The following is a 26,184-nucleotide window of genomic DNA, read 5'->3' as shown; positions in this document are numbered from 1 at the left end:
TACGTGGCAGAGTTTGTGCATCCATTTTAAGCGTCTGGAGAGGAGAGTTTGGACAGTAGCGCGAATTCAGCGGGACAATTGGCGGACATGCAAGGGTTGTTAGCTCAGCGGTAGAATTGTCGCCTGCCATGCGCAAGTCTCGAAAACTGGCGGTGTTGAGCTCTATCCTCACGGGAGGCATGTTTTGATGCGCAGTTCGGCCACACATTTTTTGGATGTCCTGTCACACCCTTCACCTCCAAGACGGCAGCTCATCCTGGGCTTGAAGAACTGGCAACTCTGCTTCATTTGTTGACGGCTTCAAGGAATGGTCCGTTTTGGGGGGAGATGGTGCCTTGAGGCTCTCTTGATACACAGTACGTGGCAAAGGCAACCCATCCATTGTCTACCGCTTGTCCCTTTCGGGTAAGGCGGAGGTGGGGCAAAACGCAGTTTCCCTGACCGGGAATCGAACCCGGGCCGCGGCGGTGAGAGCGCCGAATCCTGACCACTAGACCATCAGGGAGCTGCCACAGAGGTGTCTTGATGAGTGACGCGTGGGTGTATCGGGCTACATTTTCCGCTGCGCCTCGAGAGGAGCGCTTGGGCAATGGCGCGAATTCGTTGAGAAAACTGCCACGTGTGTGAGCATTGGTGGTTCAGTGGTAGAATTCTCGCCTGCCACGCGGGAGACCCGGGTTCGATTCCCGGCCAATGCACGGTTCCTTTATGCGTGGGGTCTTGGGGGGCATTAAGTTTGTTCTCGGTCACGGCCAGACGGCATCAAGATTTGGAACAAGAAGCCTGTGCAAACCAAACTTGGGTTGGACATCGTATCTGCATTAAGTCAAGATGTTGTTGAGAGGAGACTTTGGAGAGTGGCGCGAATTCGGCGGGACAATTGGCAGACTTAGAATTGTCGCCTGCCAGCGCCAGTGGGTGACTGAATATATGTTTACAGACATTGCTGGTAAACCCGTGTGTCTTATTAGTGGAGCTAATGTGGCTGTAATTAAGGAATTTAATTTAAGACGGCACTACGAGACAAAAGAAGAATGGTCCGTTTTGGGGGAAGAGGGTGTCTTGAGCCTCGCTTGATACACAGTACGTGGCAAAGGCAACCCATCCATTGTCTACCGCTTGTCCCTTTCAGGTAAGCCGGAGCTGGGTCAAAACACCGTTTTTAGGATCTCCTGTGGCACTCTTCACCTCCAAAACCCGTTCAGGGCTTAAATACCTGGGGACTCACCTTTGTTTGTCCAAGCTGAATTTCATTTCTGTGCAGCTTCGAGAAATCGTCCATTTTCAGGTTCCCTGTCAGCCTCGTTGGCGCAGTAGGCAGGGCGTCAGTCTCATAATCTGAAGGTCGTGAGTTCGAGCCTCACACGAGGCAGGTGTTTTGGTACAGAGTTGGTCCATCCATTTTGTACCTCTTCTACCCATTTCGAGGACGCTGGAGCCTTAGAACCACTCCTTTGTAGTGGATTTTCAGCCTCCTCCGATGCGAGATCTAGAACAGGGATCAATCCAAATCATTCTGCCATTGACCGTGGAAAGCCTTCCCATCTGTTTGATTTCAAGACTCACACGTGGCAGGCGATCCTCCCCTATGGATGTGTGCCGGCCCTCTGAAACCACTTCATCCAACTTTCACCACAATTCCTCTTTCTTTTCTCAGGTCAGAATTGCGGGGCACCACACGTTGGCTCCCAAATGACTCCTACCTGTTATTTCTTCTAGGACACTTTGTCCAGGTAGGGTTAGGAATGTCTTTGCATTGGAAGCAGATGAACAAGGGCTGATAATTGGTTATCAGCAGCTCCCGAGCTGAGTCTCTGGAGGTTGCCTGGAGTTCCTTTGCCAACAGGGTCCATGGAGAGGGATAATTTGAAGTCATTCTTGCCTGACTGTTAAGTTGGAACAAGAAGTCTATGCAAACCAAACTTGGGTTGGACATCGTATCTGCATTAAGTCAAGATGTTGTTGAGAGTAGACTTTGGAGAGTGGCGCGAATTCGACGAGACAATTGGCAGACTTGTAAGGGCTGGTGGCTGAGCGTTAGAACTGTCGCCTGCCACATGTGAATCACGAAATCAGAAGGTAGTGACTTGTAGCCTCACGCAAGCGATGTGCTTTGATGCGCAGTACGTGGCAGAGTTTGTGCATCCATTTTAAGCGTCTGGAGAGGAGAGTTTGGACAGTAGCGCGAATTCAGCGGGACAATTGGCGGACATGCAAGGGTTGTTAGCTCAGCGGTAGAATTGTCGCCTGCCATGCGCAAGTCTCGAAAACTGGCGGTGTTGAGCTCTATCCTCACGGGAGGCATGTTTTGATGCGCAGTTCGGCCACACATTTTTTGGATGTCCTGTCACACCCTTCACCTCCAAGACGGCAGCTCATCCTGGGCTTGAAGAACTGGCAACTCTGCTTCATTTGTTGACGGCTTCAAGGAATGGTCCGTTTTGGGGGGAGATGGTGCCTTGAGGCTCTCTTGATACACAGTACGTGGCAAAGGCAACCCATCCATTGTCTACCGCTTGTCCCTTTCGGGTAAGGCGGAGGTGGGGCAAAACGCAGTTTCCCTGACCGGGAATCGAACCCGGGCCGCGGCGGTGAGAGCGCCGAATCCTGACCACTAGACCATCAGGGAGCTGCCACAGAGGTGTCTTGATGAGTGACGCGTGGGTGTATCGGGCTACATTTTCCGCTGCGCCTCGAGAGGAGCGCTTGGGCAATGGCGCGAATTCGTTGAGAAAACTGCCACGTGTGTGAGCATTGGTGGTTCAGTGGTAGAATTCTCGCCTGCCACGCGGGAGACCCGGGTTCGATTCCCGGCCAATGCACGGTTCCTTTATGCGTGGGGTCTTGGGGGGCATTAAGTTTGTTCTCGGTCACGGCCAGACGGCATCAAGATTTGGAACAAGAAGCCTGTGCAAACCAAACTTGGGTTGGACATCGTATCTGCATTAAGTCAAGATGTTGTTGAGAGGAGACTTTGGAGAGTGGCGCGAATTCGGCGGGACAATTGGCAGACTTAGAATTGTCGCCTGCCAGCGCCAGTGGGTGACTGAATATATGTTTACAGACATTGCTGGTAAACCCGTGTGTCTTATTAGTGGAGCTAATGTGGCTGTAATTAAGGAATTTAATTTAAGACGGCACTACGAGACAAAAGAAGAATGGTCCGTTTTGGGGGAAGAGGGTGTCTTGAGCCTCGCTTGATACACAGTACGTGGCAAAGGCAACCCATCCATTGTCTACCGCTTGTCCCTTTCAGGTAAGCCGGAGCTGGGTCAAAACACCGTTTTTAGGATCTCCTGTGGCACTCTTCACCTCCAAAACCCGTTCAGGGCTTCAATACCTGGGGACTCACCTTTGTTTGTCCAAGCTGAATTTCATTTCTGTGCAGCTTCGAGAAATCGTCCATTTTCAGGTTCCCTGTCAGCCTCGTTGGCGCAGTAGGCAGCGCGTCAGTCTCATAATCTGAAGGTCGTGAGTTCGAGCCTCACACGAGGCAGGTGTTTTGGTACAGAGTTGGTCCATCCATTTTGTACCTCTTCTACCCATTTCGAGGACGCTGGAGCCTTAGAACCACTCCTTTGTAGTGGATTTTCAGCCTCCTCCGATGCGAGATCTAGAACAGGGATCAATCCAAATCATTCTGCCATTGACCGTGGAAAGCCTTCCCATCTGTTTGATTTCAAGACTCACACGTGGCAGGCGATCCTCCCCTATGGATGTGTGCCGGCCCTCTGAAACCACTTCATCCAACTTTCACCACAATTCCTCTTTCTTTTCTCAGGTCAGAATTGCGGGGCACCACACGTTGGCTCCCAAATGACTCCTACCTGTTATTTCTTCTAGGACACTTTGTCCAGGTAGGGTTAGGAATGTCTTTGCATTGGAAGCGGATGAACAAGGGCTGATAATTGGTTATCAGCAGCTCCCGAGCTGAGTCTCTGGAGGTTGCCTGGAGTTCCTTTGCCAACAGGGTCCATGGAGAGGGATAATTTGAAGTCATTCTTGCCTGACTGTTAAGTTGGAACAAGAAGTCTATGCAAACCAAACTTGGGTTGGACATCGTATCTGCATTAAGTCAAGATGTTGTTGAGAGTAGACTTTGGAGAGTGGCGCGAATTCGACGAGACAATTGGCAGACTTGTAAGGGCTGGTGGCTGAGCGTTAGAACTGTCGCCTGCCACATGTGAATCACGAAATCAGAAGGTAGTGACTTGTAGCCTCACGCAAGCGATGTGCTTTGATGCGCAGTACGTGGCAGAGTTTGTGCATCCATTTTAAGCGTCTGGAGAGGAGAGTTTGGACAGTAGCGCGAATTCAGCGGGACAATTGGCGGACATGCAAGGGTTGTTAGCTCAGCGGTAGAATTGTCGCCTGCCATGCGCAAGTCTCGAAAACTGGCGGTGTTGAGCTCTATCCTCACGGGAGGCATGTTTTGATGCGCAGTTCGGCCACACATTTTTTGGATGTCCTGTCACACCCTTCACCTCCAAGACGGCAGCTCATCCTGGGCTTGAAGAACTGGCAACTCTGCTTCATTTGTTGACGGCTTCAAGGAATGGTCCGTTTTGGGGGGAGATGGTGCCTTGAGGCTCTCTTGATACACAGTACGTGGCAAAGGCAACCCATCCATTGTCTACCGCTTGTCCCTTTCGGGTAAGGCGGAGGTGGGGCAAAACGCAGTTTCCCTGACCGGGAATCGAACCCGGGCCGCGGCGGTGAGAGCGCCGAATCCTGACCACTAGACCATCAGGGAGCTGCCACAGAGGTGTCTTGATGAGTGACGCGTGGGTGTATCGGGCTACATTTTCCGCTGCGCCTCGAGAGGAGCGCTTGGGCAATGGCGCGAATTCGTTGAGAAAACTGCCACGTGTGTGAGCATTGGTGGTTCAGTGGTAGAATTCTCACCTGCCACGCGGGAGACCCGGGTTCGATTCCCGGCCAATGCACGGTTCCTTTATGCGTGGGGTCTTTGGGGGCATTAAGTTTGTTCTCGGTCACGGCCAGACGGCATCAAGATTTGGAACAAGAAGCCTGTGCAAACCAAACTTGGGTTGGACATCGTATCTGCATTAAGTCAAGATGTTGTTGAGAGGAGACTTTGGACAGTGGCGCGAATTCGGCGGGACAATTGGCAGACTTAGAATTGTCGCCTGCCAGCGCCAGTGGGTGACTGAATATATGTTTACAGACATTGCTGGTAAACCCGTGTGTCTTATTAGTGGAGCTAATGTGGCTGTAATTAAGGAATTTAATTTAAGACGGCACTACGAGACAAAAGAAGAATGGTCCGTTTTGGGGGAAGAGGGTGTCTTGAGCCTCGCTCGATACACAGTACGTGGCAAAGGCAACCCATCCATTGTCTACCGCTTGTCCCTTTCAGGTAAGCCGGAGCTGGGTCAAAACACCGTTTTTAGGATCTCCTGTGGCACTCTTCACCTCCAAAACCCGTTCAGGGCTTAAATACCTGGGGACTCACCTTTGTTTGTCCAAGCTGAATTTCATTTCTGTGCAGCTTCGAGAAATCGTCCATTTTCAGGTTCCCTGTCAGCCTCGTTGGCGCAGTAGGCAGCGCGTCAGTCTCATAATCTGAAGGTCGTGAGTTCGAGCCTCACACGAGGCAGGTGTTTTGGTACAGAGTTGGTCCATCCATTTTGTACCTCTTCTACCCATTTCGAGGACGCTGGAGCCTTAGAACCACTCCTTTGTAGTGGATTTTCAGCCTCCTCCGATGCGAGATCTAGAACAGGGATCAATCCAAATCATTCTGCCATTGACCGTGGAAAGCCTTCCCATCTGTTTGATTTCAAGACTCACACGTGGCAGGCGATCCTCCCCTATGGATGTGTGCCGGCCCTCTGAAACCACTTCATCCAACTTTCACCACAATTCCTCTTTCTTTTCTCAGGTCAGAATTGCGGGGCACCACACGTTGGCTCCCAAATGACTCCTACCTGTTATTTCTTCTAGGACACTTTGTCCAGGTAGGGTTAGGAATGTCTTTGCATTGGAAGCAGATGAACAAGGGCTGATAATTGGTTATCAGCAGCTCCCGAGCTGAGTCTCTGGAGGTTGCCTGGAGTTCCTTTGCCAACAGGGTCCATGGAGAGGGATAATTTGAAGTCATTCTTGCCTGACTGTTAAGTTGGAACAAGAAGTCTATGCAAACCAAACTTGGGTTGGACATCGTATCTGCATTAAGTCAAGATGTTGTTGAGAGTAGACTTTGGAGAGTGGCGCGAATTCGACGAGACAATTGGCAGACTTGTAAGGGCTGGTGGCTGAGCGTTAGAACTGTCGCCTGCCACATGTGAATCACGAAATCACAAGGTAGTGACTTGTAGCCTCACGCAAGCGATGTGCTTTGATGCGCAGTACGTGGCAGAGTTTGTGCATCCATTTTAAGCGTCTGGAGAGGAGAGTTTGGACAGTAGCGCGAATTCAGCGGGACAATTGGCGGACATGCAAGGGTTGTTAGCTCAGCGGTAGAATTGTCACCTGCCATGCGCAAGTCTCGAAAACTGGCGGTGTTGAGCTCTATCCTCACGGGAGGCATGTTTTGATGCGCAGTTCGGCCACACATTTTTTGGATGTCCTGTCACACCCTTCACCTCCAAGACGGCAGCTCATCCTGGGCTTGAAGAACTGGCAACTCTGCTTCATTTGTTGACGGCTTCAAGGAATGGTCCGTTTTGGGGGGAGATGGTGCCTTGAGGCTCTCTTGATACACAGTACGTGGCAAAGGCAACCCATCCATTGTCTACCGCTTGTCCCTTTCGGGTAAGGCGGAGGTGGGGCAAAACGCAGTTTCCCTGACCGGGAATCGAACCCGGGCCGCGGCGGTGAGAGCGCCGAATCCTGACCACTAGACCATCAGGGAGCTGCCACAGAGGTGTCTTGATGAGTGACGCGTGGGTGTATCGGGCTACATTTTCCGCTGCGCCTCGAGAGGAGCGCTTGGGCAATGGCGCGAATTCGTTGAGAAAACTGCCACGTGTGTGAGCATTGGTGGTTCAGTGGTAGAATTCTCGCCTGCCACGCGGGAGACCCGGGTTCGATTCCCGGCCAATGCACGGTTCCTTTATGCGTGGGGTCTTGGGGGGCATTAAGTTTGTTCTCGGTCACGGCCAGACGGCATCAAGATTTGGAACAAGAAGCCTGTGCAAACCAAACTTGGGTTGGACATCGTATCTGCATTAAGTCAAGATGTTGTTGAGAGGAGACTTTGGAGAGTGGCGCGAATTCGGCGGGACAATTGGCAGACTTAGAATTGTCGCCTGCCAGCGCCAGTGGGTGACTGAATATATGTTTACAGACATTGCTGGTAAACCCGTGTGTCTTATTAGTGGAGCTAATGTGGCTGTAATTAAGGAATTTAATTTAAGACGGCACTACGAGACAAAAGAAGAATGGTCCGTTTTGGGGGAAGAGGGTGTCTTGAGCCTCGCTTGATACACAGTACGTGGCAAAGGCAACCCATCCATTGTCTACCGCTTGTCCCTTTCAGGTAAGCCGGAGCTGGGTCAAAACACCGTTTTTAGGATCTCCTGTGGCACTCTTCACCTCCAAAACCCGTTCAGGGCTTAAATACCTGGGGACTCACCTTTGTTTGTCCAAGCTGAATTTCATTTCTGTGCAGCTTCGAGAAATCGTCCATTTTCAGGTTCCCTGTCAGCCTCGTTGGCGCAGTAGGCAGCGCGTCAGTCTCATAATCTGAAGGTCGTGAGTTCGAGCCTCACACGAGGCAGGTGTTTTGGTACAGAGTTGGTCCATCCATTTTGTACCTCTTCTACCCATTTCGAGGACGCTGGAGCCTTAGAACCACTCCTTTGTAGTGGATTTTCAGCCTCCTCCGATGCGAGATCTAGAACAGGGATCAATCCAAATCATTCTGCCATTGACCGTGGAAAGCCTTCCCATCTGTTTGATTTCAAGACTCACACGTGGCAGGCGATCCTCCCCTATGGATGTGTGCCGGCCCTCTGAAACCACTTCATCCAACTTTCACCACAATTCCTCTTTCTTTTCTCAGGTCAGAATTGCGGGGCACCACACGTTGGCTCCCAAATGACTCCTACCTGTTATTTCTTCTAGGACACTTTGTCCAGGTAGGGTTAGGAATGTCTTTGCATTGGAAGCAGATGAACAAGGGCTGATAATTGGTTATCAGCAGCTCCCGAGCTGAGTCTCTGGAGGTTGCCTGGAGTTCCTTTGCCAACAGGGTCCATGGAGAGGGATAATTTGAAGTCATTCTTGCCTGACTGTTAAGTTGGAACAAGAAGTCTATGCAAACCAAACTTGGGTTGGACATCGTATCTGCATTAAGTCAAGATGTTGTTGAGAGTAGACTTTGGAGAGTGGCGCGAATTCGACGAGACAATTGGCAGACTTGTAAGGGCTGGTGGCTGAGCGTTAGAACTGTCGCCTGCCACATGTGAATCACGAAATCACAAGGTAGTGACTTGTAGCCTCACGCAAGCGATGTGCTTTGATGCGCAGTACGTGGCAGAGTTTGTGCATCCATTTTAAGCGTCTGGAGAGGAGAGTTTGGACAGTAGCGCGAATTCAGCGGGACAATTGGCGGACATGCAAGGGTTGTTAGCTCAGCGGTAGAATTGTCGCCTGCCATGCGCAAGTCTCGAAAACTGGCGGTGTTGAGCTCTATCCTCACGGGAGGCATGTTTTGATGCGCAGTTCGGCCACACATTTTTTGGATGTCCTGTCACACCCTTCACCTCCAAGACGGCAGCTCATCCTGGGCTTGAAGAACTGGCAACTCTGCTTCATTTGTTGACGGCTTCAAGGAATGGTCCGTTTTGGGGGGAGATGGTGCCTTGAGGCTCTCTTGATACACAGTACGTGGCAAAGGCAACCCATCCATTGTCTACCGCTTGTCCCTTTCGGGTAAGGCGGAGGTGGGGCAAAACACAGTTTCCCTGACCGGGAATCGAACCCGGGCCGCGGCGGTGAGAGCGCCGAATCCTGACCACTAGACCATCAGGGAGCTGCCACAGAGGTGTCTTGATGAGTGACGCGTGGGTGTATCGGGCTACATTTTCCGCTGCGCCTCGAGAGGAGCGCTTGGGCAATGGCGCGAATTCGTTGAGAAAACTGCCACGTGTGTGAGCATTGGTGGTTCAGTGGTAGAATTCTCGCCTGCCACGCGGGAGACCCGGGTTCGATTCCCGGCCAATGCACGGTTCCTTTATGCGTGGGGTCTTGGGGGGCATTAAGTTTGTTCTCGGTCACGGCCAGACGGCATCAAGATTTGGAACAAGAAGCCTGTGCAAACCAAACTTGGGTTGGACATCGTATCTGCATTAAGTCAAGATGTTGTTGAGAGGAGACTTTGGAGAGTGGCGCGAATTCGGCGGGACAATTGGCAGACTTAGAATTGTCGCCTGCCAGCGCCAGTGGGTGACTGAATATATGTTTACAGACATTGCTGGTAAACCCGTGTGTCTTATTAGTGGAGCTAATGTGGCTGTAATTAAGGAATTTAATTTAAGACGGCACTACGAGACAAAAGAAGAATGGTCCGTTTTGGGGGAAGAGGGTGTCTTGAGCCTCGCTTGATACACAGTACGTGGCAAAGGCAACCCATCCATTGTCTACCGCTTGTCCCTTTCAGGTAAGCCGGAGCTGGGTCAAAACACCGTTTTTAGGATCTCCTGTGGCACTCTTCACCTCCAAAACCCGTTCAGGGCTTAAATACCTGGGGACTCACCTTTGTTTGTCCAAGCTGAATTTCATTTCTGTGCAGCTTCGAGAAATCGTCCATTTTCAGGTTCCCTGTCAGCCTCGTTGGCGCAGTAGGCAGCGCGTCAGTCTCATAATCTGAAGGTCGTGAGTTCGAGCCTCACACGAGGCAGGTGTTTTGGTACAGAGTTGGTCCATCCATTTTGTACCTCTTCTACCCATTTCGAGGACGCTGGAGCCTTAGAACCACTCCTTTGTAGTGGATTTTCAGCCTCCTCCGATGCGAGATCTAGAACAGGGATCAATCCAAATCATTCTGCCATTGACCGTGGAAAGCCTTCCCATCTGTTTGATTTCAAGACTCACACGTGGCAGGCGATCCTCCCCTATGGATGTGTGCCGGCCCTCTGAAACCACTTCATCCAACTTTCACCACAATTCCTCTTTCTTTTCTCAGGTCAGAATTGCGGGGCACCACACGTTGGCTCCCAAATGACTCCTACCTGTTATTTCTTCTAGGACACTTTGTCCAGGTAGGGTTAGGAATGTCTTTGCATTGGAAGCGGATGAACAAGGGCTGATAATTGGTTATCAGCAGCTCCCGAGCTGAGTCTCTGGAGGTTGCCTGGAGTTCCTTTGCCAACAGGGTCCATGGAGAGGGATAATTTGAAGTCATTCTTGCCTGACTGTTAAGTTGGAACAAGAAGTCTATGCAAACCAAACTTGGGTTGGACATCATATCTGCATTAAGTCAAGATGTTGTTGAGAGTAGACTTTGGAGAGTGGCGCGAATTCGACGAGACAATTGGCAGACTTGTAAGGGCTGGTGGCTGAGCGTTAGAACTGTCGCCTGCCACATGTGAATCACGAAATCACAAGGTAGTGACTTGTAGCCTCACGCAAGCGATGTGCTTTGATGCGCAGTACGTGGCAGAGTTTGTGCATCCATTTTAAGCGTCTGGAGAGGAGAGTTTGGACAGTAGCGCGAATTCAGCGGGACAATTGGCGGACATGCAAGGGTTGTTAGCTCAGCGGTAGAATTGTCGCCTGCCATGCGCAAGTCTCGAAAACTGGCGGTGTTGAGCTCTATCCTCACGGGAGGCATGTTTTGATGCGCAGTTCGGCCACACATTTTTTGGATGTCCTGTCACACCCTTCACCTCCAAGACGGCAGCTCATCCTGGGCTTGAAGAACTGGCAACTCTGCTTCATTTGTTGACGGCTTCAAGGAATGGTCCGTTTTGGGGGGAGATGGTGCCTTGAGGCTCTCTTGATACACAGTACGTGGCAAAGGCAACCCATCCATTGTCTACCGCTTGTCCCTTTCGGGTAAGGCGGAGGTGGGGCAAAACGCAGTTTCCCTGACCGGGAATCGAACCCGGGCCGCGGCGGTGAGAGCGCCGAATCCTGACCACTAGACCATCAGGGAGCTTCCACAGAGGTGTCTTGATGAGTGACGCGTGGGTGTATCGGGCTACATTTTCCGCTGCGCCTCGAGAGGAGCGCTTGGGCAATGGCGCGAATTCGTTGAGAAAACTGCCACGTGTGTGAGCATTGGTGGTTCAGTGGTAGAATTCTCGCCTGCCACGCGGGAGACCCGGGTTCGATTCCCGGCCAATGCACGGTTCCTTTATGCGTGGGGTCTTGGGGGGCATTAAGTTTGTTCTCGGTCACGGCCAGACGGCATCAAGATTTGGAACAAGAAGCCTGTGCAAACCAAACTTGGGTTGGACATCGTATCTGCATTAAGTCAAGATGTTGTTGAGAGGAGACTTTGGAGAGTGGCGCGAATTCGGCGGGACAATTGGCAGACTTAGAATTGTCGCCTGCCAGCGCCAGTGGGTGACTGAATATATGTTTACAGACATTGCTGGTAAACCCGTGTGTCTTATTAGTGGAGCTAATGTGGCTGTAATTAAGGAATTTAATTTAAGACGGCACTACGAGACAAAAGAAGAATGGTCCGTTTTGGGGGAAGAGGGTGTCTTGAGCCTCGCTTGATACACAGTACGTGGCAAAGGCAACCCATCCATTGTCTACCGCTTGTCCCTTTCAGGTAAGCCGGAGCTGGGTCAAAACACCGTTTTTAGGATCTCCTGTGGCACTCTTCACCTCCAAAACCCGTTCAGGGCTTAAATACCTGGGGACTCACCTTTGTTTGTCCAAGCTGAATTTCATTTCTGTGCAGCTTCGAGAAATCGTCCATTTTCAGGTTCCCTGTCAGCCTCGTTGGCGCAGTAGGCAGCGCGTCAGTCTCATAATCTGAAGGTCGTGAGTTCGAGCCTCACACGAGGCAGGTGTTTTGGTACAGAGTTGGTCCATCCATTTTGTACCTCTTCTACCCATTTCGAGGACGCTGGAGCCTTAGAACCACTCCTTTGTAGTGGATTTTCAGCCTCCTCCGATGCGAGATCTAGAACAGGGATCAATCCAAATCATTCTGCCATTGACCGTGGAAAGCCTTCCCATCTGTTTGATTTCAAGACTCACACGTGGCAGGCGATCCTCCCCTATGGATGTGTGCCGGCCCTCTGAAACCACTTCATCCAACTTTCACCACAATTCCTCTTTCTTTTCTCAGGTCAGAATTGCGGGGCACCACACGTTGGCTCCCAAATGACTCCTACCTGTTATTTCTTCTAGGACACTTTGTCCAGGTAGGGTTAGGAATGTCTTTGCATTGGAAGCAGATGAACAAGGGCTGATAATTGGTTATCAGCAGCTCCCGAGCTGAGTCTCTGGAGGTTGCCTGGAGTTCCTTTGCCAACAGGGTCCATGGAGAGGGATAATTTGAAGTCATTCTTGCCTGACTGTTAAGTTGGAACAAGAAGTCTATGCAAACCAAACTTGGGTTGGACATCGTATCTGCATTAAGTCAAGATGTTGTTGAGAGTAGACTTTGGAGAGTGGCGCGAATTCGACGAGACAATTGGCAGACTTGTAAGGGCTGGTGGCTGAGCGTTAGAACTGTCGCCTGCCACATGTGAATCACGAAATCAGAAGGTAGTGACTTGTAGCCTCACGCAAGCGATGTGCTTTGATGCGCAGTACGTGGCAGAGTTTGTGCATCCATTTTAAGCGTCTGGAGAGGAGAGTTTGGACAGTAGCGCGAATTCAGCGGGACAATTGGCGGACATGCAAGGGTTGTTAGCTCAGCGGTAGAATTGTCGCCTGCCATGCGCAAGTCTCGAAAACTGGCGGTGTTGAGCTCTATCCTCACGGGAGGCATGTTTTGATGCGCAGTTCGGCCACACATTTTTTGGATGTCCTGTCACACCCTTCACCTCCAAGACGGCAGCTCATCCTGGGCTTGAAGAACTGGCAACTCTGCTTCATTTGTTGACGGCTTCAAGGAATGGTCCGTTTTGGGGGGAGATGGTGCCTTGAGGCTCTCTTGATACACAGTACGTGGCAAAGGCAACCCATCCATTGTCTACCGCTTGTCCCTTTCGGGTAAGGCGGAGGTGGGGCAAAACACAGTTTCCCTGACCGGGAATCGAACCCGGGCCGCGGCGGTGAGAGCGCCGAATCCTGACCACTAGACCATCAGGGAGCTGCCACAGAGGTGTCTTGATGAGTGACGCGTGGGTGTATCGGGCTACATTTTCCGCTGCGCCTCGAGAGGAGCGCTTGGGCAATGGCGCGAATTCGTTGAGAAAACTGCCACGTGTGTGAGCATTGGTGGTTCAGTGGTAGAATTCTCACCTGCCACGCGGGAGACCCGGGTTCGATTCCCGGCCAATGCACGGTTCCTTTATGCGTGGGGTCTTGGGGGGCATTAAGTTTGTTCTCGGTCACGGCCAGACGGCATCAAGATTTGGAACAAGAAGCCTGTGCAAACCAAACTTGGGTTGGACATCGTATCTGCATTAAGTCAAGATGTTGTTGAGAGGAGACTTTGGACAGTGGCGCGAATTCGGCGGGACAATTGGCAGACTTAGAATTGTCGCCTGCCAGCGCCAGTGGGTGACTGAATATATGTTTACAGACATTGCTGGTAAACCCGTGTGTCTTATTAGTGGAGCTAATGTGGCTGTAATTAAGGAATTTAATTTAAGACGGCACTACGAGACAAAAGAAGAATGGTCCGTTTTGGGGGAAGAGGGTGTCTTGAGCCTCGCTTGATACACAGTACGTGGCAAAGGCAACCCATCCATTGTCTACCGCTTGTCCCTTTCAGGTAAGCCGGAGCTGGGTCAAAACACCGTTTTTAGGATCTCCTGTGGCACTCTTCACCTCCAAAACCCGTTCAGGGCTTAAATACCTGGGGACTCACCTTTGTTTGTCCAAGCTGAATTTCATTTCTGTGCAGCTTCGAGAAATCGTCCATTTTCAGGTTCCCTGTCAGCCTCGTTGGCGCAGTAGGCAGAGCGTCAGTCTCATAATCTGAAGGTCGTGAGTTCGAGCCTCACACGAGGCAGGTGTTTTGGTACAGAGTTGGTCCATCCATTTTGTACCTCTTCTACCCATTTCGAGGACGCTGGAGCCTTAGAACCACTCCTTTGTAGTGGATTTTCAGCCTCCTCCGATGCGAGATCTAGAACAGGGATCAATCCAAATCATTCTGCCATTGACCGTGGAAAGCCTTCCCATCTGTTTGATTTCAAGACTCACACGTGGCAGGCGATCCTCCCCTATGGATGTGTGCCGGCCCTCTGAAACCACTTCATCCAACTTTCACCACAATTCCTCTTTCTTTTCTCAGGTCAGAATTGCGGGGCACCACACGTTGGCTCCCAAATGACTCCTACCTGTTATTTCTTCTAGGACACTTTGTCCAGGTAGGGTTAGGAATGTCTTTGCATTGGAAGCGGATGAACAAGGGCTGATAATTGGTTATCAGCAGCTCCCGAGCTGAGTCTCTGGAGGTTGCCTGGAGTTCCTTTGCCAACAGGGTCCATGGAGAGGGATAATTTGAAGTCATTCTTGCCTGACTGTTAAGTTGGAACAAGAAGTCTATGCAAACCAAACTTGGGTTGGACATCATATCTGCATTAAGTCAAGATGTTGTTGAGAGTAGACTTTGGAGAGTGGCGCGAATTCGACGAGACAATTGGCAGACTTGTAAGGGCTGGTGGCTGAGCGTTAGAACTGTCGCCTGCCACATGTGAATCACGAAATCACAAGGTAGTGACTTGTAGCCTCACGCAAGCGATGTGCTTTGATGCGCAGTACGTGGCAGAGTTTGTGCATCCATTTTAAGCGTCTGGAGAGGAGAGTTTGGACAGTAGCGCGAATTCAGCGGGACAATTGGCGGACATGCAAGGGTTGTTAGCTCAGCGGTAGAATTGTCGCCTGCCATGCGCAAGTCTCGAAAACTGGCGGTGTTGAGCTCTATCCTCACGGGAGGCATGTTTTGATGCGCAGTTCGGCCACACATTTTTTGGATGTCCTGTCACACCCTTCACCTCCAAGACGGCAGCTCATCCTGGGCTTGAAGAACTGGCAACTCTGCTTCATTTGTTGACGGCTTCAAGGAATGGTCCGTTTTGGGGGGAGATGGTGCCTTGAGGCTCTCTTGATACACAGTACGTGGCAAAGGCAACCCATCCATTGTCTACCGCTTGTCCCTTTCGGGTAAGGCGGAGGTGGGGCAAAACACAGTTTCCCTGACCGGGAATCGAACCCGGGCCGCGGCGGTGAGAGCGCCGAATCCTGACCACTAGACCATCAGGGAGCTGCCACAGAGGTGTCTTGATGAGTGACGCGTGGGTGTATCGGGCTACATTTTCCGCTGCGCCTCGAGAGGAGCGCTTGGGCAATGGCGCGAATTCGTTGAGAAAACTGCCACGTGTGTGAGCATTGGTGGTTCAGTGGTAGAATTCTCGCCTGCCACGCGGGAGACCCGGGTTCGATTCCCGGCCAATGCACGGTTCCTTTATGCGTGGGGTCTTGGGGGGCATTAAGTTTGTTCTCGGTCACGGCCAGACGGCATCAAGATTTGGAACAAGAAGCCTGTGCAAACCAAACTTGGGTTGGACATCGTATCTGCATTAAGTCAAGATGTTGTTGAGAGGAGACTTTGGACAGTGGCGCGAATTCGGCGGGACAATTGGCAGACTTAGAATTGTCGCCTGCCAGCGCCAGTGGGTGACTGAATATATGTTTACAGACATTGCTGGTAAACCCGTGTGTCTTATTAGTGGAGCTAATGTGGCTGTAATTAAGGAATTTAATTTAAGACGGCACTACGAGACAAAAGAAGAATGGTCCGTTTTGGGGGAAGAGGGTGTCTTGAGCCTCGCTTGATACACAGTACGTGGCAAAGGCAACCCATCCATTGTCTACCGCTTGTCCCTTTCAGGTAAGCCGGAGCTGGGTCAAAACACCGTTTTTAGGATCTCCTGTGGCACTCTTCACCTCCAAAACCCGTTCAGGGCTTAAATACCTGGGGACTCACCTTTGTTTGTCCAAGCTGAATTTCATTTCTGTGCAGCTTCGAGAAATCGTCCATTTTCAGGTTCCCTGTCAGCCTCGTTGGCGCAGTAGGCAGCGCGTCAGTCTCATAATCTGAAGGTCGTGAGTTCGAGCCTCACACGAGGCAGGTGTTTTGGTACAGAGTTGGTCCATCCATTTTGTACCTCTTCTACCCATTTCGAGGACGCTGGAGCCTTAGAACCACTCCTTTGTAGTGGATTTTCAGCCTCCTCCGATGCGAGATCTAGAACAGGGATCAATCCAAATCATTCTGCCATTGACCGTGGAAAGCCTTCCCATCTGTTTGATTTCAAGACTCACACGTGGCAGGCGATCCTCCCCTATGGATGTGTGCCGGCCCTCTGAAACCACTTCATCCAACTTTCACCACAATTCCTCTTTCTTTTCTCAGGTCAGAATTGCGGGGCACCACACGTTGGCTCCCAAATGACTCCTACCTGTTATTTCTTCTAGGACACTTTGTCCAGGTAGGGTTAGGAATGTCTTTGCATTGGAAGCGGATGAACAAGGGCTGATAATTGGTTATCAGCAGCTCCCGAGCTGAGTCTCTGGAGGTTGCCTGGAGTTCCTTTGCCAACAGGGTCCATGGAGAGGGATAATTTGAAGTCATTCTTGCCTGACTGTTAAGTTGGAACAAGAAGTCTATGCAAACCAAACTTGGGTTGGACATCATATCTGCATTAAGTCAAGATGTTGTTGAGAGTAGACTTTGGAGAGTGGCGCGAATTCGACGAGACAATTGGCAGACTTGTAAGGGCTGGTGGCTGAGCGTTAGAACTGTCGCCTGCCACATGTGAATCACGAAATCACAAGGTAGTGACTTGTAGCCTCACGCAAGCGATGTGCTTTGATGCGCAGTACGTGGCAGAGTTTGTGCATCCATTTTAAGCGTCTGGAGAGGAGAGTTTGGACAGTAGCGCGAATTCAGCGGGACAATTGGCGGACATGCAAGGGTTGTTAGCTCAGCGGTAGAATTGTCGCCTGCCATGCGCAAGTCTCGAAAACTGGCGGTGTTGAGCTCTATCCTCACGGGAGGCATGTTTTGATGCGCAGTTCGGCCACACATTTTTTGGATGTCCTGTCACACCCTTCACCTCCAAGACGGCAGCTCATCCTGGGCTTGAAGAACTGGCAACTCTGCTTCATTTGTTGACGGCTTCAAGGAATGGTCCGTTTTGGGGGGAGATGGTGCCTTGAGGCTCTCTTGATACACAGTACGTGGCAAAGGCAACCCATCCATTGTCTACCGCTTGTCCCTTTCGGGTAAGGCGGAGGTGGGGCAAAACGCAGTTTCCCTGACCGGGAATCGAACCCGGGCCGCGGCGGTGAGAGCGCCGAATCCTGACCACTAGACCATCAGGGAGCTGCCACAGAGGTGTCTTGATGAGTGACGCGTGGGTGTATCGGGCTACATTTTCCGCTGCGCCTCGAGAGGAGTGCTTGGGCAATGGCGCGAATTCGTTGAGAAAACTGCCACGTGTGTGAGCATTGGTGGTTCAGTGGTAGAATTCTCGCCTGCCACGCGGGAGACCCGGGTTCGATTCCCGGCCAATGCACGGTTCCTTTATGCGTGGGGTCTTGGGGGGCATTAAGTTTGTTCTCGGTCACGGCCAGACGGCATCAAGATTTGGAACAAGAAGCCTGTGCAAACCAAACTTGGGTTGGACATCGTATCTGCATTAAGTCAAGATGTTGTTGAGAGGAGACTTTGGAGAGTGGCGCGAATTCGGCGGGACAATTGGCAGACTTAGAATTGTCGCCTGCCAGCGCCAGTGGGTGACTGAATATATGTTTACAGACATTGCTGGTAAACCCGTGTGTCTTATTAGTGGAGCTAATGTGGCTGTAATTAAGGAATTTAATTTAAGACGGCACTACGAGACAAAAGAAGAATGGTCCGTTTTGGGGGAAGAGGGTGTCTTGAGCCTCGCTTGATACACAGTACGTGGCAAAGGCAACCCATCCATTGTCTACCGCTTGTCCCTTTCAGGTAAGCCGGAGCTGGGTCAAAACACCGTTTTTAGGATCTCCTGTGGCACTCTTCACCTCCAAAACCCGTTCAGGGCTTAAATACCTGGGGACTCACCTTTGTTTGTCCAAGCTGAATTTCATTTCTGTGCAGCTTCGAGAAATCGTCCATTTTCAGGTTCCCTGTCAGCCTCGTTGGCGCAGTAGGCAGAGCGTCAGTCTCATAATCTGAAGGTCGTGAGTTCGAGCCTCACACGAGGCAGGTGTTTTGGTACAGAGTTGGTCCATCCATTTTGTACCTCTTCTACCCATTTCGAGGACGCTGGAGCCTTAGAACCACTCCTTTGTAGTGGATTTTCAGCCTCCTCCGATGCGAGATCTAGAACAGGGATCAATCCAAATCATTCTGCCATTGACCGTGGAAAGCCTTCCCATCTGTTTGATTTCAAGACTCACACGTGGCAGGCGATCCTCCCCTATGGATGTGTGCCGGCCCTCTGAAACCACTTCATCCAACTTTCACCACAATTCCTCTTTCTTTTCTCAGGTCAGAATTGCGGGGCACCACACGTTGGCTCCCAAATGACTCCTACCTGTTATTTCTTCTAGGACACTTTGTCCAGGTAGGGTTAGGAATGTCTTTGCATTGGAAGCGGATGAACAAGGGCTGATAATTGGTTATCAGCAGCTCCCGAGCTGAGTCTCTGGAGGTTGCCTGGAGTTCCTTTGCCAACAGGGTCCATGGAGAGGGATAATTTGAAGTCATTCTTGCCTGACTGTTAAGTTGGAACAAGAAGTCTATGCAAACCAAACTTGGGTTGGACATCATATCTGCATTAAGTCAAGATGTTGTTGAGAGTAGACTTTGGAGAGTGGCGCGAATTCGACGAGACAATTGGCAGACTTGTAAGGGCTGGTGGCTGAGCGTTAGAACTGTCGCCTGCCACATGTGAATCACGAAATCACAAGGTAGTGACTTGTAGCCTCACGCAAGCGATGTGCTTTGATGCGCAGTACGTGGCAGAGTTTGTGCATCCATTTTAAGCGTCTGGAGAGGAGAGTTTGGACAGTAGCGCGAATTCAGCGGGACAATTGGCGGACATGCAAGGGTTGTTAGCTCAGCGGTAGAATTGTCGCCTGCCATGCGCAAGTCTCGAAAACTGGCGGTGTTGAGCTCTATCCTCACGGGAGGCATGTTTTGATGCGCAGTTCGGCCACACATTTTTTGGATGTCCTGTCACACCCTTCACCTCCAAGACGGCAGCTCATCCTGGGCTTGAAGAACTGGCAACTCTGCTTCATTTGTTGACGGCTTCAAGGAATGGTCCGTTTTGGGGGAAGATGGTGTCTTGAGCCTCGCTTGATACACAGTACGTGGCAAAGGCAACCCATCCATTGTCTACCGCTTGTCCCTTTCAGGTAAGCCGGAGCTGGGTCAAAACACCGTTTTTAGGATCTCCTGTGGCACTCTTCACCTCCAAAACCCGTTCAGGGCTTAAATACCTGGGGACTCACCTTTGTTTGTCCAAGCTGAATTTCATTTCTGTGCAGCTTCGAGAAATCGTCCATTTTCAGGTTCCCTGTCAGCCTCGTTGGCGCAGTAGGCAGCGCGTCAGTCTCATAATCTGAAGGTCGTGAGTTCGAGCCTCACACGAGGCAGGTGTTTTGGTACAGAGTTGGTCCATCCATTTTGTACCTCTTCTACCCATTTCGAGGACGCTGGAGCCTTAGAACCACTCCTTTGTAGTGGATTTTCAGCCTCCTCCGATGCGAGATCTAGAACAGGGATCAATCCAAATCATTCTGCCATTGACCGTGGAAAGCCTTCCCATCTGTTTGATTTCAAGACTCACACGTGGCAGGCGATCCTCCCCTATGGATGTGTGCCGGCCCTCTGAAACCACTTCATCCAACTTTCACCACAATTCCTCTTTCTTTTCTCAGGTCAGAATTGCGGGGCACCACACGTTGGCTCCCAAATGACTCCTACCTGTTATTTCTTCTAGGACACTTTGTCCAGGTAGGGTTAGGAATGTCTTTGCATTGGAAGCAGATGAACAAGGGCTGATAATTGGTTATCAGCAGCTCCCGAGCTGAGTCTCTGGAGGTTGCCTGGAGTTCCTTTGCCAACAGGGTCCATGGAGAGGGATAATTTGAAGTCATTCTTGCCTGACTGTTAAGTTGGAACAAGAAGTCTATGCAAACCAAACTTGGGTTGGACATCGTATCTGCATTAAGTCAAGATGTTGTTGAGAGTAGACTTTGGAGAGTGGCGCGAATTCGACGAGACAATTGGCAGACTTGTAAGGGCTGGTGGCTGAGCGTTAGAACTGTCGCCTGCCACATGTGAATCACGAAATCAGAAGGTAGTGACTTGTAGCCTCACGCAAGCGATGTGCTTTGATGCGCAGTACGTGGCAGAGTTTGTGCATCCATTTTAAGCGTCTGGAGAGGAGAGTTTGGACAGTAGCGCGAATTCAGCGGGACAATTGGCGGACATGCAAGGGTTGTTAGCTCAGCGGTAGAATTGTCGCCTGCCATGCGCAAGTCTCGAAAACTGGCGGTGTTGAGCTCTATCCTCACGGGAGGCATGTTTTGATGCGCAGTTCGGCCACACATTTTTTGGATGTCCTGTCACACCCTTCACCTCCAAGACGGCAGCTCATCCTGGGCTTGAAGAACTGGCAACTCTGCTTCATTTGTTGACGGCTTCAAGGAATGGTCTGTTTTGGGGGGAGATGGTGCCTTGAGGCTCTCTTGATACACAGTACGTGGCAAAGGCAACCCATCCATTGTCTACCGCTTGTCCCTTTCGGGTAAGGCGGAGGTGGGGCAAAACACAGTTTCCCTGACCGGGAATCGAACCCGGGCCGCGGCGGTGAGAGCGCCGAATCCTGACCACTAGACCATCAGGGAGCTGCCACAGAGGTGTCTTGATGAGTGACGCGTGGGTGTATCGGGCTACATTTTCCGCTGCGCCTCGAGAGGAGCGCTTGGGCAATGGCGCGAATTCGTTGAGAAAACTGCCACGTGTGTGAGCATTGGTGGTTCAGTGGTAGAATTCTCGCCTGCCACGCGGGAGACCCGGGTTCGATTCCCGGCCAATGCACGGTTCCTTTATGCGTGGGGTCTTGGGGGGCATTAAGTTTGTTCTCGGTCACGGCCAGACGGCATCAAGATTTGGAACAAGAAGCCTGTGCAAACCAAACTTGGGTTGGACATCGTATCTGCATTAAGTCAAGATGTTGTTGAGAGGAGACTTTGGACAGTGGCGCGAATTCGGCGGGACAATTGGCAGACTTAGAATTGTCGCCTGCCAGCGCCAGTGGGTGACTGAATATATGTTTACAGACATTGCTGGTAAACCCGTGTGTCTTATTAGTGGAGCTAATGTGGCTGTAATTAAGGAATTTAATTTAAGACGGCACTACGAGACAAAAGAAGAATGGTCCGTTTTGGGGGAAGAGGGTGTCTTGAGCCTCGCTTGATACACAGTACGTGGCAAAGGCAACCCATCCATTGTCTACCGCTTGTCCCTTTCAGGTAAGCCGGAGCTGGGTCAAAACACCGTTTTTAGGATCTCCTGTGGCACTCTTCACCTCCAAAACCCGTTCAGGGCTTAAATACCTGGGGACTCACCTTTGTTTGTCCAAGCTGAATTTCATTTCTGTGCAGCTTCGAGAAATCGTCCATTTTCAGGTTCCCTGTCAGCCTCGTTGGCGCAGTAGGCAGCGCGTCAGTCTCATAATCTGAAGGTCGTGAGTTCGAGCCTCACACGAGGCAGGTGTTTTGGTACAGAGTTGGTCCATCCATTTTGTACCTCTTCTACCCATTTCGAGGACGCTGGAGCCTTAGAACCACTCCTTTGTAGTGGATTTTCAGCCTCCTCCGATGCGAGATCTAGAACAGGGATCAATCCAAATCATTCTGCCATTGACCGTGGAAAGCCTTCCCATCTGTTTGATTTCAAGACTCACACGTGGCAGGCGATCCTCCCCTATGGATGTGTGCCGGCCCTCTGAAACCACTTCATCCAACTTTCACCACAATTCCTCTTTCTTTTCTCAGGTCAGAATTGCGGGGCACCACACGTTGGCTCCCAAATGACTCCTACCTGTTATTTCTTCTAGGACACTTTGTCCAGGTAGGGTTAGGAATGTCTTTGCATTGGAAGCGGATGAACAAGGGCTGATAATTGGTTATCAGCAGCTCCCGAGCTGAGTCTCTGGAGGTTGCCTGGAGTTCCTTTGCCAACAGGGTCCATGGAGAGGGATAATTTGAAGTCATTCTTGCCTGACTGTTAAGTTGGAACAAGAAGTCTATGCAAACCAAACTTGGGTTGGACATCATATCTGCATTAAGTCAAGATGTTGTTGAGAGTAGACTTTGGAGAGTGGCGCGAATTCGACGAGACAATTGGCAGACTTGTAAGGGCTGGTGGCTGAGCGTTAGAACTGTCGCCTGCCACATGTGAATCACGAAATCACAAGGTAGTGACTTGTAGCCTCACGCAAGCGATGTGCTTTGATGCGCAGTACGTGGCAGAGTTTGTGCATCCATTTTAAGCGTCTGGAGAGGAGAGTTTGGACAGTAGCGCGAATTCAGCGGGACAATTGGCGGACATGCAAGGGTTGTTAGCTCAGCGGTAGAATTGTCGCCTGCCATGCGCAAGTCTCGAAAACTGGCGGTGTTGAGCTCTATCCTCACGGGAGGCATGTTTTGATGCGCAGTTCGGCCACACATTTTTTGGATGTCCTGTCACACCCTTCACCTCCAAGACGGCAGCTCATCCTGGGCTTGAAGAACTGGCAACTCTGCTTCATTTGTTGACGGCTTCAAGGAATGGTCCGTTTTGGGGGGAGATGGTGCCTTGAGGCTCTCTTGATACACAGTACGTGGCAAAGGCAACCCATCCATTGTCTACCGCTTGTCCCTTTCGGGTAAGGCGGAGGTGGGGCAAAACGCAGTTTCCCTGACCGGGAATCGAACCCGGGCCGCGGCGGTGAGAGCGCCGAATCCTGACCACTAGACCATCAGGGAGCTGCCACAGAGGTGTCTTGATGAGTGACGCGTGGGTGTATCGGGCTACATTTTCCGCTGCGCCTCGAGAGGAGCGCTTGGGCAATGGCGCGAATTCGTTGAGAAAACTGCCACGTGTGTGAGCATTGGTGGTTCAGTGGTAGAATTCTCGCCTGCCACGCGGGAGACCCGGGTTCGATTCCCGGCCAATGCACGGTTCCTTTATGCGTGGGGTCTTGGGGGGCATTAAGTTTGTTCTCGGTCACGGCCAGACGGCATCAAGATTTGGAACAAGAAGCCTGTGCAAACCAAACTTGGGTTGGACATCGTATCTGCATTAAGTCAAGATGTTGTTGAGAGGAGACTTTGGAGAGTGGCGCGAATTCGGCGGGACAATTGGCAGACTTAGAATTGTCGCCTGCCAGCGCCAGTGGGTGACTGAATATATGTTTACAGACATTGCTGGTAAACCCGTGTGTCTTATTAGTGGAGCTAATGTGGCTGTAATTAAGGAATTTAATTTAAGACGGCACTACGAGACAAAAGAAGAATGGTCCGTTTTGGGGGAAGAGGGTGTCTTGAGCCTCGCTTGATACACAGTACGTGGCAAAGGCAACCCATCCATTGTCTACCGCTTGTCCCTTTCAGGTAAGCCGGAGCTGGGTCAAAACACCGTTTTTAGGATCTCCTGTGGCACTCTTCACCTCCAAAACCCGTTCAGGGCTTAAATACCTGGGGACTCACCTTTGTTTGTCCAAGCTGAATTTCATTTCTGTGCAGCTTCGAGAAATCGTCCATTTTCAGGTTCCCTGTCAGCCTCGTTGGCGCAGTAGGCAGCGCGTCAGTCTCATAATCTGAAGGTCGTGAGTTCGAGCCTCACACGAGGCAGGTGTTTTGGTACAGAGTTGGTCCATCCATTTTGTACCTCTTCTACCCATTTCGAGGACGCTGGAGCCTTAGAACCACTCCTTTGTAGTGGATTTTCAGCCTCCTCCGATGCGAGATCTAGAACAGGGATCAATCCAAATCATTCTGCCATTGACCGTGGAAAGCCTTCCCATCTGTTTGATTTCAAGACTCACACGTGGCAGGCGATCCTCCCCTATGGATGTGTGCCGGCCCTCTGAAACCACTTCATCCAACTTTCACCACAATTCCTCTTTCTTTTCTCAGGTCAGAATTGCGGGGCACCACACGTTGGCTCCCAAATGACTCCTACCTGTTATTTCTTCTAGGACACTTTGTCCAGGTAGGGTTAGGAATGTCTTTGCATTGGAAGCAGATGAACAAGGGCTGATAATTGGTTATCAGCAGCTCCCGAGCTGAGTCTCTGGAGGTTGCCTGGAGTTCCTTTGCCAACAGGGTCCATGGAGAGGGATAATTTGAAGTCATTCTTGCCTGACTGTTAAGTTGGAACAAGAAGTCTATGCAAACCAAACTTGGGTTGGACATCGTATCTGCATTAAGTCAAGATGTTGTTGAGAGTAGACTTTGGAGAGTGGCGCGAATTCGACGAGACAATTGGCAGACTTGTAAGGGCTGGTGGCTGAGCGTTAGAACTGTCGCCTGCCACATGTGAATCACGAAATCAGAAGGTAGTGACTTGTAGCCTCACGCAAGCGATGTGCTTTGATGCGCAGTACGTGGCAGAGTTTGTGCATCCATTTTAAGCGTCTGGAGAGGAGAGTTTGGACAGTAGCGCGAATTCAGCGGGACAATTGGCGGACATGCAAGGGTTGTTAGCTCAGCGGTAGAATTGTCGCCTGCCATGCGCAAGTCTCGAAAACTGGCGGTGTTGAGCTCTATCCTCACGGGAGGCATGTTTTGATGCGCAGTTCGGCCACACATTTTTTGGATGTCCTGTCACACCCTTCACCTCCAAGACGGCAGCTCATCCTGGGCTTGAAGAACTGGCAACTCTGCTTCATTTGTTGACGGCTTCAAGGAATGGTCCGTTTTGGGGGGAGATGGTGCCTTGAGGCTCTCTTGATACACAGTACGTGGCAAAGGCAACCCATCCATTGTCTACCGCTTGTCCCTTTCGGGTAAGGCGGAGGTGGGGCAAAACACAGTTTCCCTGACCGGGAATCGAACCCGGGCCGCGGCGGTGAGAGCGCCGAATCCTGACCACTAGACCATCAGGGAGCTGCCACAGAGGTGTCTTGATGAGTGACGCGTGGGTGTATCGGGCTACATTTTCCGCTGCGCCTCGAGAGGAGCGCTTGGGCAATGGCGCGAATTCGTTGAGAAAACTGCCACGTGTGTGAGCATTGGTGGTTCAGTGGTAGAATTCTCGCCTGCCACGCGGGAGACCCGGGTTCGATTCCCGGCCAATGCACGGTTCCTTTATGCGTGGGGTCTTGGGGGGCATTAAGTTTGTTCTCGGTCACGGCCAGACGGCATCAAGATTTGGAACAAGAAGCCTGTGCAAACCAAACTTGGGTTGGACATCGTATCTGCATTAAGTCAAGATGTTGTTGAGAGGAGACTTTGGACAGTGGCGCGAATTCGGCGGGACAATTGGCAGACTTAGAATTGTCGCCTGCCAGCGCCAGTGGGTGACTGAATATATGTTTACAGACATTGCTGGTAAACCCGTGTGTCTTATTAGTGGAGCTAATGTGGCTGTAATTAAGGAATTTAATTTAAGACGGCACTACGAGACAAAAGAAGAATGGTCCGTTTTGGGGGAAGAGGGTGTCTTGAGCCTCGCTTGATACACAGTACGTGGCAAAGGCAACCCATCCATTGTCTACCGCTTGTCCCTTTCAGGTAAGCCGGAGCTGGGTCAAAACACCGTTTTTAGGATCTCCTGTGGCACTCTTCACCTCCAAAACCCGTTCAGGGCTTAAATACCTGGGGACTCACCTTTGTTTGTCCAAGCTGAATTTCATTTCTGTGCAGCTTCGAGAAATCGTCCATTTTCAGGTTCCCTGTCAGCCTCGTTGGCGCAGTAGGCAGCGCGTCAGTCTCATAATCTGAAGGTCGTGAGTTCGAGCCTCACACGAGGCAGGTGTTTTGGTACAGAGTTGGTCCATCCATTTTGTACCTCTTCTACCCATT

The 26,184-nt window shown here is 51.0% G+C and overlaps 37 non-coding genes across 37 annotated transcripts; 25 read left to right on the top strand and 12 right to left on the bottom strand.

Annotated features, from left to right (window-relative positions):
* Window positions 1–433: 433 nt before the first annotated feature.
* trnae-cuc (transfer RNA glutamic acid (anticodon CUC)) lies at window positions 434–505 on the bottom strand. Its single transcript has one exon. It is a non-coding gene; the product is annotated as a tRNA-Glu (tRNA).
* A 122-nt stretch (window positions 506–627) lies between these two features.
* On the top strand, window positions 628–698 carry trnag-gcc (transfer RNA glycine (anticodon GCC)). Its single transcript has one exon. It is a non-coding gene; the product is annotated as a tRNA-Gly (tRNA).
* A 601-nt stretch (window positions 699–1,299) lies between these two features.
* Window positions 1,300–1,372, top strand: trnam-cau (transfer RNA methionine (anticodon CAU)). The gene has a single exon. It is a non-coding gene; the product is annotated as a tRNA-Met (tRNA).
* A 1,185-nt stretch (window positions 1,373–2,557) lies between these two features.
* Window positions 2,558–2,629, bottom strand: trnae-cuc (transfer RNA glutamic acid (anticodon CUC)). The gene has a single exon. It is a non-coding gene; the product is annotated as a tRNA-Glu (tRNA).
* A 122-nt stretch (window positions 2,630–2,751) lies between these two features.
* Window positions 2,752–2,822, top strand: trnag-gcc (transfer RNA glycine (anticodon GCC)). Its single transcript has one exon. It is a non-coding gene; the product is annotated as a tRNA-Gly (tRNA).
* Window positions 2,823–3,423: 601 nt separating this feature from the next.
* trnam-cau (transfer RNA methionine (anticodon CAU)) lies at window positions 3,424–3,496 on the top strand. Its single transcript has one exon. It is a non-coding gene; the product is annotated as a tRNA-Met (tRNA).
* Window positions 3,497–4,681: 1,185 nt separating this feature from the next.
* trnae-cuc (transfer RNA glutamic acid (anticodon CUC)) lies at window positions 4,682–4,753 on the bottom strand. Its single transcript has one exon. It is a non-coding gene; the product is annotated as a tRNA-Glu (tRNA).
* Window positions 4,754–4,875: 122 nt separating this feature from the next.
* On the top strand, window positions 4,876–4,946 carry trnag-gcc (transfer RNA glycine (anticodon GCC)). Its single transcript has one exon. It is a non-coding gene; the product is annotated as a tRNA-Gly (tRNA).
* Window positions 4,947–5,547: 601 nt separating this feature from the next.
* On the top strand, window positions 5,548–5,620 carry trnam-cau (transfer RNA methionine (anticodon CAU)). Its single transcript has one exon. It is a non-coding gene; the product is annotated as a tRNA-Met (tRNA).
* A 1,185-nt stretch (window positions 5,621–6,805) lies between these two features.
* trnae-cuc (transfer RNA glutamic acid (anticodon CUC)) lies at window positions 6,806–6,877 on the bottom strand. Its single transcript has one exon. It is a non-coding gene; the product is annotated as a tRNA-Glu (tRNA).
* Window positions 6,878–6,999: 122 nt separating this feature from the next.
* On the top strand, window positions 7,000–7,070 carry trnag-gcc (transfer RNA glycine (anticodon GCC)). The gene has a single exon. It is a non-coding gene; the product is annotated as a tRNA-Gly (tRNA).
* Window positions 7,071–7,671: 601 nt separating this feature from the next.
* trnam-cau (transfer RNA methionine (anticodon CAU)) lies at window positions 7,672–7,744 on the top strand. The gene has a single exon. It is a non-coding gene; the product is annotated as a tRNA-Met (tRNA).
* A 1,185-nt stretch (window positions 7,745–8,929) lies between these two features.
* Window positions 8,930–9,001, bottom strand: trnae-cuc (transfer RNA glutamic acid (anticodon CUC)). Its single transcript has one exon. It is a non-coding gene; the product is annotated as a tRNA-Glu (tRNA).
* A 122-nt stretch (window positions 9,002–9,123) lies between these two features.
* Window positions 9,124–9,194, top strand: trnag-gcc (transfer RNA glycine (anticodon GCC)). The gene has a single exon. It is a non-coding gene; the product is annotated as a tRNA-Gly (tRNA).
* Window positions 9,195–9,795: 601 nt separating this feature from the next.
* Window positions 9,796–9,868, top strand: trnam-cau (transfer RNA methionine (anticodon CAU)). The gene has a single exon. It is a non-coding gene; the product is annotated as a tRNA-Met (tRNA).
* Window positions 9,869–11,053: 1,185 nt separating this feature from the next.
* On the bottom strand, window positions 11,054–11,125 carry trnae-cuc (transfer RNA glutamic acid (anticodon CUC)). The gene has a single exon. It is a non-coding gene; the product is annotated as a tRNA-Glu (tRNA).
* A 122-nt stretch (window positions 11,126–11,247) lies between these two features.
* Window positions 11,248–11,318, top strand: trnag-gcc (transfer RNA glycine (anticodon GCC)). Its single transcript has one exon. It is a non-coding gene; the product is annotated as a tRNA-Gly (tRNA).
* Window positions 11,319–11,919: 601 nt separating this feature from the next.
* trnam-cau (transfer RNA methionine (anticodon CAU)) lies at window positions 11,920–11,992 on the top strand. The gene has a single exon. It is a non-coding gene; the product is annotated as a tRNA-Met (tRNA).
* Window positions 11,993–13,177: 1,185 nt separating this feature from the next.
* Window positions 13,178–13,249, bottom strand: trnae-cuc (transfer RNA glutamic acid (anticodon CUC)). Its single transcript has one exon. It is a non-coding gene; the product is annotated as a tRNA-Glu (tRNA).
* Window positions 13,250–13,371: 122 nt separating this feature from the next.
* trnag-gcc (transfer RNA glycine (anticodon GCC)) lies at window positions 13,372–13,442 on the top strand. The gene has a single exon. It is a non-coding gene; the product is annotated as a tRNA-Gly (tRNA).
* Window positions 13,443–14,043: 601 nt separating this feature from the next.
* On the top strand, window positions 14,044–14,116 carry trnam-cau (transfer RNA methionine (anticodon CAU)). Its single transcript has one exon. It is a non-coding gene; the product is annotated as a tRNA-Met (tRNA).
* A 1,185-nt stretch (window positions 14,117–15,301) lies between these two features.
* trnae-cuc (transfer RNA glutamic acid (anticodon CUC)) lies at window positions 15,302–15,373 on the bottom strand. Its single transcript has one exon. It is a non-coding gene; the product is annotated as a tRNA-Glu (tRNA).
* Window positions 15,374–15,495: 122 nt separating this feature from the next.
* On the top strand, window positions 15,496–15,566 carry trnag-gcc (transfer RNA glycine (anticodon GCC)). The gene has a single exon. It is a non-coding gene; the product is annotated as a tRNA-Gly (tRNA).
* A 601-nt stretch (window positions 15,567–16,167) lies between these two features.
* On the top strand, window positions 16,168–16,240 carry trnam-cau (transfer RNA methionine (anticodon CAU)). Its single transcript has one exon. It is a non-coding gene; the product is annotated as a tRNA-Met (tRNA).
* A 1,185-nt stretch (window positions 16,241–17,425) lies between these two features.
* Window positions 17,426–17,497, bottom strand: trnae-cuc (transfer RNA glutamic acid (anticodon CUC)). The gene has a single exon. It is a non-coding gene; the product is annotated as a tRNA-Glu (tRNA).
* Window positions 17,498–17,619: 122 nt separating this feature from the next.
* trnag-gcc (transfer RNA glycine (anticodon GCC)) lies at window positions 17,620–17,690 on the top strand. The gene has a single exon. It is a non-coding gene; the product is annotated as a tRNA-Gly (tRNA).
* Window positions 17,691–18,291: 601 nt separating this feature from the next.
* On the top strand, window positions 18,292–18,364 carry trnam-cau (transfer RNA methionine (anticodon CAU)). The gene has a single exon. It is a non-coding gene; the product is annotated as a tRNA-Met (tRNA).
* Window positions 18,365–19,688: 1,324 nt separating this feature from the next.
* On the top strand, window positions 19,689–19,761 carry trnam-cau (transfer RNA methionine (anticodon CAU)). Its single transcript has one exon. It is a non-coding gene; the product is annotated as a tRNA-Met (tRNA).
* A 1,185-nt stretch (window positions 19,762–20,946) lies between these two features.
* On the bottom strand, window positions 20,947–21,018 carry trnae-cuc (transfer RNA glutamic acid (anticodon CUC)). Its single transcript has one exon. It is a non-coding gene; the product is annotated as a tRNA-Glu (tRNA).
* Window positions 21,019–21,140: 122 nt separating this feature from the next.
* On the top strand, window positions 21,141–21,211 carry trnag-gcc (transfer RNA glycine (anticodon GCC)). The gene has a single exon. It is a non-coding gene; the product is annotated as a tRNA-Gly (tRNA).
* A 601-nt stretch (window positions 21,212–21,812) lies between these two features.
* On the top strand, window positions 21,813–21,885 carry trnam-cau (transfer RNA methionine (anticodon CAU)). Its single transcript has one exon. It is a non-coding gene; the product is annotated as a tRNA-Met (tRNA).
* Window positions 21,886–23,070: 1,185 nt separating this feature from the next.
* trnae-cuc (transfer RNA glutamic acid (anticodon CUC)) lies at window positions 23,071–23,142 on the bottom strand. The gene has a single exon. It is a non-coding gene; the product is annotated as a tRNA-Glu (tRNA).
* A 122-nt stretch (window positions 23,143–23,264) lies between these two features.
* On the top strand, window positions 23,265–23,335 carry trnag-gcc (transfer RNA glycine (anticodon GCC)). The gene has a single exon. It is a non-coding gene; the product is annotated as a tRNA-Gly (tRNA).
* Window positions 23,336–23,936: 601 nt separating this feature from the next.
* Window positions 23,937–24,009, top strand: trnam-cau (transfer RNA methionine (anticodon CAU)). The gene has a single exon. It is a non-coding gene; the product is annotated as a tRNA-Met (tRNA).
* A 1,185-nt stretch (window positions 24,010–25,194) lies between these two features.
* Window positions 25,195–25,266, bottom strand: trnae-cuc (transfer RNA glutamic acid (anticodon CUC)). The gene has a single exon. It is a non-coding gene; the product is annotated as a tRNA-Glu (tRNA).
* A 122-nt stretch (window positions 25,267–25,388) lies between these two features.
* trnag-gcc (transfer RNA glycine (anticodon GCC)) lies at window positions 25,389–25,459 on the top strand. Its single transcript has one exon. It is a non-coding gene; the product is annotated as a tRNA-Gly (tRNA).
* A 601-nt stretch (window positions 25,460–26,060) lies between these two features.
* Window positions 26,061–26,133, top strand: trnam-cau (transfer RNA methionine (anticodon CAU)). Its single transcript has one exon. It is a non-coding gene; the product is annotated as a tRNA-Met (tRNA).
* The last annotated feature ends 51 nt before the right edge of the window (window positions 26,134–26,184 follow it).

The sequence above is a fragment of the Rhamphochromis longiceps genome, linkage group LG23 (assembly GCF_057381845.1).
Source record: "Rhamphochromis longiceps isolate RC_006_pf linkage group LG23, R_longiceps_female_GT1.1, whole genome shotgun sequence".
NCBI lineage: Eukaryota > Metazoa > Chordata > Actinopteri > Cichliformes > Cichlidae > Rhamphochromis > Rhamphochromis longiceps.
The sequence above is the reverse complement of the archived record's forward strand: the minus strand, read 5'-3'. Positions and strand labels throughout refer to the sequence as shown.